Source organism: Plutella xylostella, chromosome 18 (genome assembly GCF_932276165.1).
Source record: "Plutella xylostella chromosome 18, ilPluXylo3.1, whole genome shotgun sequence".
NCBI lineage: Eukaryota > Metazoa > Arthropoda > Insecta > Lepidoptera > Plutellidae > Plutella > Plutella xylostella.
Window position 1 is genome coordinate 1,216,102 of NC_063998.1, and position 12,169 is coordinate 1,228,270.

A 12,169-nucleotide genomic window follows, 5' to 3' on the forward strand; every position below is an offset into this window, starting at 1 on the left:
TACTCAGTACTGATAAAGTTCGGTACATTAGGCAGATGATTGTGAGTTGGGTTACTGATAAAGTTCGGTTCCTATACTCAGTACTGATAAAGTTCGGTACATTAGGAAGATGATTGTGAGTTGGGTTACTGATAAAGTTCGGTTCCTATACTCAGTACTGATAAAGTTCGGTACATTAGGCAGATGATTGTGAGTTGGGTTACTGATAAAGTTCGGTTCCTATACTCAGTACTGATAAAGTTCGGTACATTAGGAAGATGATTGTGAGTTGGGTTACTGATAAAGTTCGGTTCCTATACTCAGTACTGATAAAGTTCGGTACGTTAGGAAGATGATTGTGAGTTAGGTTACTGATAAAGTTCGGTTCCTATACTCAGTACTGATAAAGTTCGGTACATTAGGAAGATGATTGTGAGTTGGGTTACTGATAAAGTTCGGTTCCTATACTTTATAGTACTGATAAAGTTCGATACATAAGGAATATGTTTGTGAGTTAGGCTACTGATAAAGTTCGGTACATTATGTATATGTTTGTTAGTTAGGTTACTGATAAAGTTCGGTTCCTAAAATCTATGTTACTGATTATGTTTGGTACATGATGAATATGTTTGTAAGTTGTTTACTGATAAGGTTAGATTTACATACTATATATTAGTGATAAAGTTCAATACATTATGAATATGTTTGTAAGTAAGGTTACTGATAAAGTTCGGTTCCTATACTTTATATATTACTGATAAAGTTCGGTACATTATGAATATGTTTGTAAGTTAGATTACTGATAAAATTAGATTCATATACTATTTATATTAGTGATAAAGTTTAATACATTATGGTTGTAAGTTAGGTTACTGAGAAAGTTCGTTTCCTATCCTATACTCCTTAGTTAATGATAAATGTTGGGTATATATTATTAAGTTGGATTGTTTTGTATAATTTGTGTTAACCGAAGAACATTCCCATTCATTTGTTATTGTTAAATGCATTTATTGTTTCTTCCAAGTTGGGTTACTCTTGAACATTCAGTTTTTATAAACTTAAATTCATTTAATTATGTTTAAATTTACTTTAAAAAAGCATTGTGATTACATTTTGTTTAAATATAATATTAGTAAACTTAGCTATATTATTGTTAAACTTAATGATTATAAAACATATTGTTGATGTTAACTGTTTCTAAATTGTAGTTTATAAAACATAGTTTATTTCTGGTTTGATGATTGTAAGCTCTGTGCCATGGACCAATGTTCCCAGCCGATTGTTAGGTTACGCACCGGCGTCGTGCGCGGGGTCGCACACGTTGTCAGGATGGACGATTGTTAGGTTCATTAACATTGTTGGAATAAGAATTGAATTTTAACTACAAAATGTAACGGAGGTTTTAAAAAAAAAACAAGTGACGTTTGGGGAATTTGGTCTATGGACTGGAGATGGATTGATTCTTGGATTTTGCGATTGTTGTTAAAAATTGTAAAAGTGCGAAAAGTACGAATATAAGCGAATGGTCGAAAGTTATACGGTGTCTCATTTCACTCAAGGATAGAATACAAGCACACATAAGAAGGATTAGCGACTGTATGCAACAGGTTTGTGTGAAACTGGTATTCTATGAGTATTATAGGTCCTTCCAAATTGCCATTTTTATAATTCAACCAAAATCGCCAAAGCTTCTTCTCAACTTTATGTCGAAGACCACCTGTAACCCAGGCTCGTCTAAAATACCCTCATAACCCAGGCTCGTCAATGACCACCTGATATCCAGGCTCGTCAAAAGACCACCTCTAAATCCAGGTTCGTCAATGACCACCTGAAACCCAGGCTCGTCAAGGACCACCTGAAACCCAGGCTCGTCAAAGACCACCTGAAACCCAGGCTCGTCAAAGACCACCTGATAAACAGGCTCGTCAAGGACCACCTGAAACCCAGGCTCGTCAAAGACCACCTGATAAACAGGCTCGTCAAGGACCACCTGAAACCCAGGCTCGTCAAAGACCACCTCCATACCTAGGCAATAGAAGTACCTACGCTCATATCCTTCCAGATCACAGTCAACAAAATAAGTACAACAATTCACAAATATTCTATTTCATTCTAAAAAACTTTTGTATCTGAAATCATTTTTAAATGATAAAGTAAATAACAATAAGTAGGTACCTTTGCCAACACGGTAATTTACTCTGTAGTCCAGTCGTCGATTCTAATCCATGGTTTCATATTCTCAGCTGCTGCTGTACCAATGTATGGTTTGTTACAGCGCTCACTGCCTCTCATGTCCACCACCTCATACCGATCATGACCCAAAACTTTCTTAATTTGAAACGGCCCTTTAAATACTGGAAGCATCTTTTTACTTCTTCCATCATTAGACTGACTTTGTATTTTAAGTAATACTAAGTCCCCTTCGGTATATTGTCTGGCTTTCATTCTAGTGCTGTCAAATCTTTCTTTCTGCTGTGTCGCACTCTGTTTTATATTTTCATCCACCCACAATCTTAATTTGGTTACGTCAATCGCATGGTCACTATCCTGCTCCGGAGCCAAACGGTCGCTATCTGTTCTTAATCTATAGCCAAAGAAAACTTCACTAGGTACAGCTTTTATTGTTTTATGATATGTACTATTCATGGCCTGCTGCAGAATGGGAATACACTCGTCCCATCTATCATCCGAAACGCTTGCACCCATAGCTCTCATAGCCTCTAAGATAGTTTTATTAAATCTTTCGACCTGACCGTTCGATCGCGGCATTCCCGTCGCTACCGTATGTAGACGAATGTTACTATCGGTACAATACTTTATAAAATCGTGAGAAGTGAAACACGACCCTGCGTCTGTTACCAACCTTCTACAGTGACCAAATATTTTAGAGAAACTTTTTAGTTCTTTAATCACGTTACTAGCATCCGTGTTGCGTACCGCTGATATAAACACAAATTTAGTAAATGCGTCTACCATTACTAACAAGTATTTGTTACCCTTTAGCGACTTAACGAAAGGACCCAAATGGTCCAAATGCAAGGTATGAAACGGCTGAGCGTACTTGGGCACCGGGAATAATTCTCCCTCTTTTCGTCCATGTTTATTTTTGTTATAAATACAATTCAAACAATTTTTTATGTACTTTTTTACCGTTCTCCTCATGCGGGGAAACCAATATTGATACTCAAGACGCTCCACCGTTTTATCCTCGGCAAAATGACCAAGATCGTCATGATTACATTTAATTACTTGCCAAATACACTTTTTAGGCACTACCCAACGTCGGCCACGAGCAGTACGCCGGTAAACTTTATTGCCCAAAAGCTCGTAATTCTTGTAAATATGTTTATGTTTCTCGGACTCCCCTGACTCTAAAGCCTTCCTAATTTCGGTCAACTTAGGATCTTGTATTTGAACCGAAAGCAACCAGTCCGCTTCAGTAATCGACATAATAATTTCGGCTTCAGATTTTTCACCGGACTGTACAGGGTTGCGGCTCAATGCATCTACATGTTGCATTCTTCTACCCTCCCTATGAACGATATTATAATCGAATTCTTGAGTTGCTAATACCCAACGAGATATCCGAGGAATTATTTCTTTTTTTGTTAATGCAAACCGAACTGCATTACCATCCGTAACAATTTTAAACTCGGAACCCAGTAAGTACAACCGAAATTTTTGCAACGATGCCACTATGGCTAATAATTCCAACTCGAAAGAATGATATCTCTTTTCATCTTCCGTAGTTTGTCTACTGTAATAGTGTACAGGTTTTTCCCCTTCATCTGTAACCTGCATCAATATTCCCGCTATACCTTCTCTACACGCGTCAGTATATAGTACAGAATCCTTCTCAGGATCGAATATAACCAATATGTTATCCTGTGTCAACGCTGATTTCAAATTTAAGAAACATTGGTTATGTTCGTCCTCCCATTTCCATGTACTATCTTTTTTTAACAGATTGGTTAAAGGACTTGACAAAACCGCACAATTTCGAATAAACTTACGAAAATAGCTGATAAGACCGAGAAATTGACGCAATTGATGAACGGTTTTAGGTACAGGATAATCTCTAACCGCTGTTAATTTCAATTCGCTCGGTTTAATTCCGTCTTGCGTTATTTTATAACCCAAAAATTCAATTTCCGACTTTAGAAAATGACATTTTTTTAGGTTTAGTGTTAACCCGTACTCTCGAAAAATTTTAAGTACTGTTTCCAAGAGATTTAAATTCTCATCAACCGTTTCGCTGATTAATAACAAATCATCCAAGAATATTATTACCTTGCCAAATCTCAAGCTACCTAACACTTTATTCATCACTTGTTGAAAAAATGATGGTCCGTTCACTAAACCAAACGGTAGACGCAAAAATTCATAATGACCATCCTCTGTGATAAAAGCTGTTTTGTCAATTGCGTCATCCGCCATTTTTAATTGGTAATATCCACATTTTAAATCTAAATTTGAGAACACTTTTGCCCCATTTAACCTATCAATGAGGTCCTCAATCCTAGGCATCGGGTATTTATACTTAGCTGTGATTTTATTCAAAGCTCGATAGTCAATACATAAACGTTTCTGACCGTCTTTTTTACTAACAAGCAAAGCTGGACTCGCATAAGATGAATTACTGTCACGTATGATATCATTATCTTTTAATTCTTCGACGGTTTTCCGAATGACGCTTCGATCTGCATGAGAAGCCCTATATGGTCTACACTGAATCGGCCTATTATCCAACAAATATATTTTCATTTCATACTCATTGACTTTTCCCAATTTGTCAATGGTTTGCGAAACACAGTCTTCATATTTACGAAATAGAACAACCAATTCACTGCTATGAGAATCTGTATCTAACTCTACCTCCGAGATTGAATTACAAAAATTTGTAAATTTTTCGGCGTAATCAAACGTTAACTGATCCGCAATACGAGAATACATCAAATCTGAACGTTCCGTAACATTTCGTCCGATCAAAATCTCACACCCAGTTAAATCATCAATCACATACATTTCTACATCTTTTATATGCACAGAATCTAGCTGTATGTCTACTTTTACCGCTTGCGTAATAGTTTTCTGGCTTTCTTTGGAAAAACCTTGCAATAAAACAGGAATCTCCAAAGTATATTTTTGCAATGCGTACTTTTCAACTATTGAAACAACAATCAGGGAACAGCTACTGCCCGTGTCAATGAACGCGTCATGTGAAAATTCGTTTAAGATCAACCTCTTATGAAATTTCTTTTTCGAGTTTGAAGAAACAACACAGTTTGTTTCCTGCTTAGCTGCTTCTTGATTCTTCTTTTTAAAACAATTTATTGCCCATTCCACGTGCCCTTTTCTACTACAAAAATTGCATTTTACATCACATTGCGCTCTTTTATGAGCACCACCACAAGTGAAACAACTAATAGGTTTTTGATGCGAATTATCCGACTGTTTTGTTACCATAGGCATACTCGATTGACTAGTCGACGGCTGGACAATAGTAGCGGCTTGCTTAAAATGGCTATCCTTTTTATAGCTAACAAATTTCGAATTCGTCGTTTTATGTATCCTACTATGCAAAAATCCGGCTAAATTGTCACAAGTATTACAATTACTAGCCTCTACCGACGATCTGAGATTATTATCACCTATGTTACCTAAAATTATAGAAACAATATCTTGTTCCGTAAAATTCAGGCACAACCGATCAATTTTTCATTTTTGTTCGAAAAAAAATTCGTACAAGGACTGATTTTCAAACGGTTTGTTATCTAAAATCTCTTTCAACAACTGAAACATATTTCGCCTTATTTGAAATGTAGTTGCAATCTTTTTTTCCCAATCTGCCCAAACCCATGTAGTCCAATCATTATTTGTACGTAGTAAAGAATCATACCAGATTTTAGCGGAGCCCTTTAACTTGTTCAAAGCCTGATAACGAACCATGCTATCCGTCCAAGAGAACGTGGTGGAGTAGGACTTAATTATATTTAGCCAAGACGTTACATTGCCTGTTAACGGGTTAAATTCTGGTATCATGCTGTTCAAAGTAATTGACTGCGTACTCACATTTTCCGGCGCTTTTACCTTGCGCTTACGCTTTGGAGGTGGTGGCGAGGGCGTGGCAGAACTCGAGCTCGACGACGACGAGCATCGCTTGCGCTTGCTTCTCGTAGCTGCATCACGATCGCGACGAACCCGCGATCGAGATCGTCTTCCCATTTGTAGGCGTTGATTGTTAGCACTTCTGATGTTAAACCAATTAGAATAGGCGAGTCCAAGTCCAGCACAAACACGTTCCCTTGTAAAACACCCCACTAAACTAGTCCCGAGAGCTCTTCAAAGCCCAAATAACCTGACACCGGCCGCACGCTGACAAGAAAACCAATGTTCATAACACACTTCTTAGAAACATCCAATAATATCCGCTGCCGCAGAAAAAAGCCAACACCGCCATTACCGAGAGTGGCTTCGTTCAACCATCTTGTTCTTGCGTTCAGTTGCGTGACGTCACTTCCGTCTCCGCTCGCCGTAGACTGCGTTCCGAAATAGATAATTCTGCCAGCGTAAACCTCGGAACAATGACAGCCGGACTTTTTGGTAGGAATATAATATTTTTGCCAACATTAGTAAGTAACACTTACATAGAGCGGATCCGAGCTACGATTCTAATTTCAAAAATATAGTAGTTGTGCGACCATTATGCAACCGTAAAACTGGATTCATTCTCCCGAATCCGTATGTCACGAAAATATATTTTCTGTGGGATTTACTCAAGGCATAATAGGTAAAGGTACTTACGATAATTTAATTAGTTTGGCATGGTGTAATTAAAACACGGAATAATGTACCTTATGTATTGACTTACCCTATGATTCCGCACATAAATAAATAGGTACTTACTCCATAAATAAATCGAGAACATCGAGATCGTATTATTTCTCAATCATTATTTCCCTGTGACGAGTGCGTATTTCGGCTCCTATTTCCTTCTGTATTGACGAATACATCAATAAGGCAAATAAGATCTGATGTTCCCTACATAAGTATAATATTATTACCTTAAGAGTAGTGAAAACGATAATATAATATGTTATGGAAGTAAAGCAAGGTAGAATAGTTCTTTTTTCAAGTCGATTTTTTTGACTGTGCCTGTCGCAGAATTTAATTAGTCAGGTAAGTAGGCTTATACGGAACCATCAGTGCGCAGTCCAACACGCACTTAATCGTTTTTTTTTAAAATATGTATTGGTATAAAAAAAACCTTTTAGGAACTTACAATAACTTATGATTCGTAACTATAAAATTATAGTTACGAATCTTGAACGTCTAGAATTTGAGCTTAATTTTTATAAACTGGACTGGTAAAAATCTATCGGAAAATTCGAAAATTTTAATTTCCATGGATTTATTTTTAGCAGAAGAAAGCTTCGCAAAAATAAATAGTAACGAATAAACCTTAAAGATCACAGCTTCTATTTTCACAAATCTTTCGGTTCTTCCCACTTAGCGCAGTTATTTACAAAAAATGTTGAAAAAAATCTTTCCGACGAATTTCTTTTTATGGCCAAATTGAAAAGATTTAATTCGCAACATGATTGCTCCTTTTCAGCCGCCGTGTTCCGAGCTGAATCAAATATAATTTGCATATTAAAAAACGTGCAAATTGCTGTTATTTTGGCAAAAACGCTTGTATATTAAATATGTACGAGCGTGGATTTTTATTTTGATTGCCTTGTCAACTTGCCTCGTTCATACGGGCCCATCGGAATGGAAAGCCTATTTTAATTTTCACATTACTGCACCGTAATAAATGAACATGAACACACATTATTTTAATACTGAGAATGTCGTGCGATGTGCATATTGTCGCCCGTTGTGACAAAGGCGTGTGCGAGATTGCAGATCATTGATTATGTCGTTTACTTCTAGGAATATTTCCGTTTTTTCCTCTATGTTATAGTAGCGGATATTATCTTCATTGTTTTATTGTGTTCCTATTATGTAAGTGTATATAGATACAGTCAGTCAAGATATAAATGTTGCTATGTGGAATGAAATGAATGAAATTTGAACTTCTACATTTCCCAAATCATAACAATGATTTACTTACATAAGTACTTAACATAGCATAGAGTTCAATGTCCCCGAGTTATGGTACTAACAACTAGTAGGTATTGAAGGTGGTGTATTAAGGTACGCATCCACCTATCGGTATCGTAGGTACGTATCACACCAAACAGATTGTCATAAACGTATAGAGAAACGGCGTCAGCAATGCCGATGAAGTAGACGCACTTGTGTGAATTTCTATACAAAGAATACTGAATGCGATGAGTCCGTTGCGTACGCTGCCGAAAGGTGCAATACCTTTAGTCCACCAATGGGGGTGCATGAAAGGAACCTCCTCGCGGCGAACCCTGGGCAATCGAAAGATTGCCTAATCCTTTCCCCACAGTGAAATAAATGCGAATCAGCTCAATTGTGAGCAACCTAATTTTTTTTTTTCTGACACGAAAGAAGAAGAAGAAGTCCACCAATGGACTATAACAAGCTATGTGCGTGTCTACAAACCTCGAAAAAAACGAACTAACGTTACTATTACTCGCGTCCCCAAAGTCTCCCAAGACTTTCATCCTCAGCGACGCATATGGAAGGTAATCCAGACGTTCTTTCAAGAAGAGGAAATTATTTTTCCGCCTCACATACCGCGCCGCTTTATGCCTGCGAGCTACTGCTGTGTGACGGCCACAGGTTCTTCATCACGTGTCTAAAAGGAAACTATAAACATCGGGATGTCAGTGTTTCTAAGTATAATTTTATTATGTAAAATGTAGGTAAAAATTGGGTCTACCTTGCCATTCAGCTAGCTAAAACAATCCATCGTTTTAACAATATTGTACAAATAATGAAAAATGCTCGATATTCTTTTGATTTTTTGGAATAAATACATCTTATTTTACTAATAATTTCCACATTTTATAGTAGAAGGGATTGTGTTATAAGACAGATCCATGATGAATGTCATTGAAATATTTATCCTTTTGTATGTTAACAGACCTTTATATTTTACCTTTATATTATAAATTAAGTGCACTATAGCTGTAAAACGGGACTATGTAGTTAATGAAACCACACTTACTATTTCAGTAGTGCGCTAGTGGCGCCCCCTTGGATCGGACGGCAAACATCGGTCGGAGTCCAGAGATTGAGCAATATTCCCTGTTTGATCTGATTGTTTCTTCATGTGAGACGGGTTTTATGTTGTGCTCGGGAAGATTTTAAAATTTGCTTTTCTCGAACGTAATTCTGCTCCCCACTATTGATGAAAGTCAGGGGTTTTGCAAAATGCGTTTACTGGTAGCGTATGGAAAACAGAAATTGTGTTAAGGCGTCATTTCGTACAGGTTTCAAATGATCAAATGGTTTCAGTATTCAATCGTATCCCAGCCATATTTTTGGGCCAGCAAGAAATCCTAATCCTAACTAATATTATAAATGCGAAAGTGACTGTGTCTGTCTGTCTGTCTGTCTGTCTGTTACTCTTTCACGCCAAAACTACTGAACGGATCTGAATGAAATTTGGTATACATACGGTCTAGACCCTGAGAAAGAACATAGGCTACTTTTTATTCCGGATTTCCGACGGGAAAACTTTTTAAGGCGAAGCGAAGCGCGCGGGAACAGCTAGTAATTAATAAAAAACCTAGATACTTATAAGTAAATGCTACAAATATGTACCTAGTTTATTAAAACGATCTTCAGTATCGAGTGCCTAATTTTTTTTCCTATAGTGTTATCTTCATCGAAGAGTGTTTTACACATTTAGGTAAGTAGTAAAAATCGTGAAAAAATGACTCGCCATTTTAACGTACGTAAAAGAAATCTCAGCTTCCGTGAAATTTGTTGATAATTTAAACTTTTTACAAAGTTTGTTAGAACTCGGATACTTAACAAAAATGTCTAAAAACTCGATCCCGTACAAGTTAACTTAATCTCGACGGCGCGCAACTTGTTGTCGGATCACCTCCGACTTTTGATGGAAAAAGAACATGTTCCGACTCGTCCGCGACTGCTTAGAAAAGGTTCTGTAGAGAACAGGTTTAATCGATTAACGATTTTAGTGAAGAGAGTGGGTTAAGTCTAATTGTTGTTGAGTGAATCAGTCTATGGCATCATTTAGTGCTGGCGTGCAGTGAATCGGCAACGAATGGACTCATGTTAATGAGGTCTAATTTTAATAACTTAAAACTTAAATTGGCTTCTTATATGAATATCATTATTAAAACTGTTCTTATTAAAACTGTTATACATAGAAAAGTTTTAATAATGTATTCTAGAAGATAAAATTATAACATAATTATTTAACACATTCAATTTTGAAAGCTAGTTTTCTTACGCATCCTCAATTTGAGCCATTGGTTTAAAACTCCTAACTTCCGCCGAAGAACCCTAAAAACCGCGTAAGAAGCCCGCCCTACACGTCATTAAAACTTACTCCATCGTCCAAGAGGAAAAATAATTGCTACGCTCATTTTAAATAACATTTTGTGACCCGTGTTATCATAATCACGCACATTTAAAATGTATACAATTTAGTTTGATTATTTATTGCATAAACTTCTGCAGTTCTCGAATAAAAGATATAATAATAATAATAATCAACAAAATCATCATCAATAAAATCAAGTCAACAGCGCTGGTCAATCCCGCACCGGGCCACGAGGCTCGGGCTGCCCCTCGTACTCTGGGGGGGGCAACGGACCGCTCATCAGGGTGACGCGATCGAGCAGCAGATCGTCACCACTACTAGCAGAGGAGCTGCAGGGCACTGAGGATATTACTGGACCCTCCACTAGAAGGTATAACCTAAGATCGCTACCCGGGGGTCGCCGGGGCACACCTGGAGCCGATGCTGGGTGTCACAGCATGAGAACCATCGGTAGTGAGGAGCTGAACAGGCGGGCCCTCACTGGGGATGAACCCGAAGATACTACAGCCGACAACCCACCACCACCACCATCACCGACGTCGACCCATAGCCTCTTCACGTCGCCGGACTCGTCACCGCACAGTCACTACACTCGGACAAGCTCTACACAAGGGTTATCATCACGGAGGACGTCTATATCATCACCTCCACACCTTACGCCAATGGATGTTGCGCAGGAGGCACGAGCCGACATACCTGCACCCACCAAAGGCAAAAATGGTGCGCGCAAAAGATGGTCAGAAGATGTAAACAAATTCATCTGGCGCACATATCTAATTTATAGCAAGTTAGAAACAATACCGAGGGGATATTTAGATCCTTTACATAGAGAATTCTGTCAAAAATATCCGGAATATGACGCATCTAAACAACGACTAGGTGATCAGCGCAGATCAATAATTAACAATAAATTGCTTTCCACCCAAATACTTGATGAGATTAAAGCAGAAGTTACAATTCACCTACAAAATACAAACTTAGAAACTCAACAAAACACCACTACTACACAAGAGACAATTTATGAAACAGGCAGAACTAGAATAAACTGGTCGGAGATGAACGAGACAATAATGAGATGTTACTACGAAGTCACTAAAAACGAGACAGATATGACAGCATATAGAAAGAAATTACACGAAAAATTTATAGATCACTACCCACATATGACCCACATTTCAGAACAACGAATCTCAGACCAAAGAAGAGTAATAGAAAATAACCACATGCTAACAACGCAAAAACTGCAAGACATAAGAAAGGAAATACAAACACAACTACAAAAAGAAAGCCTAGAGGAAGAAAATTTAGGAGACGGCCTATGTCTAAGTAATAGACTAACACAAATAAATGAAGAAACCCTATCTGACCTACTAGAGGATGAAAATTTAGGAGACGGCCTATGTCCAAGTAATAGGCATACACTGATAAATGAAGAAACCATACCTGACACACTAGAGCACGAACATTTTGGAGAAGGCCTATGTCCAGGCAATAGACAACCAATTCACGATGACTCTACGACTGCTAATAATTTCACTGAAATAAGATATTCAACTTCACTAACACAAAACGAAAATTCAGCATCAAATCTTAATGTAGAACTAGACCCGGACAACATCCAACAAATATTTAATCAAACACTCGACACTTTCAAAGATACGAATCCAATTGATAGACCATTCATCCCTAAACAAC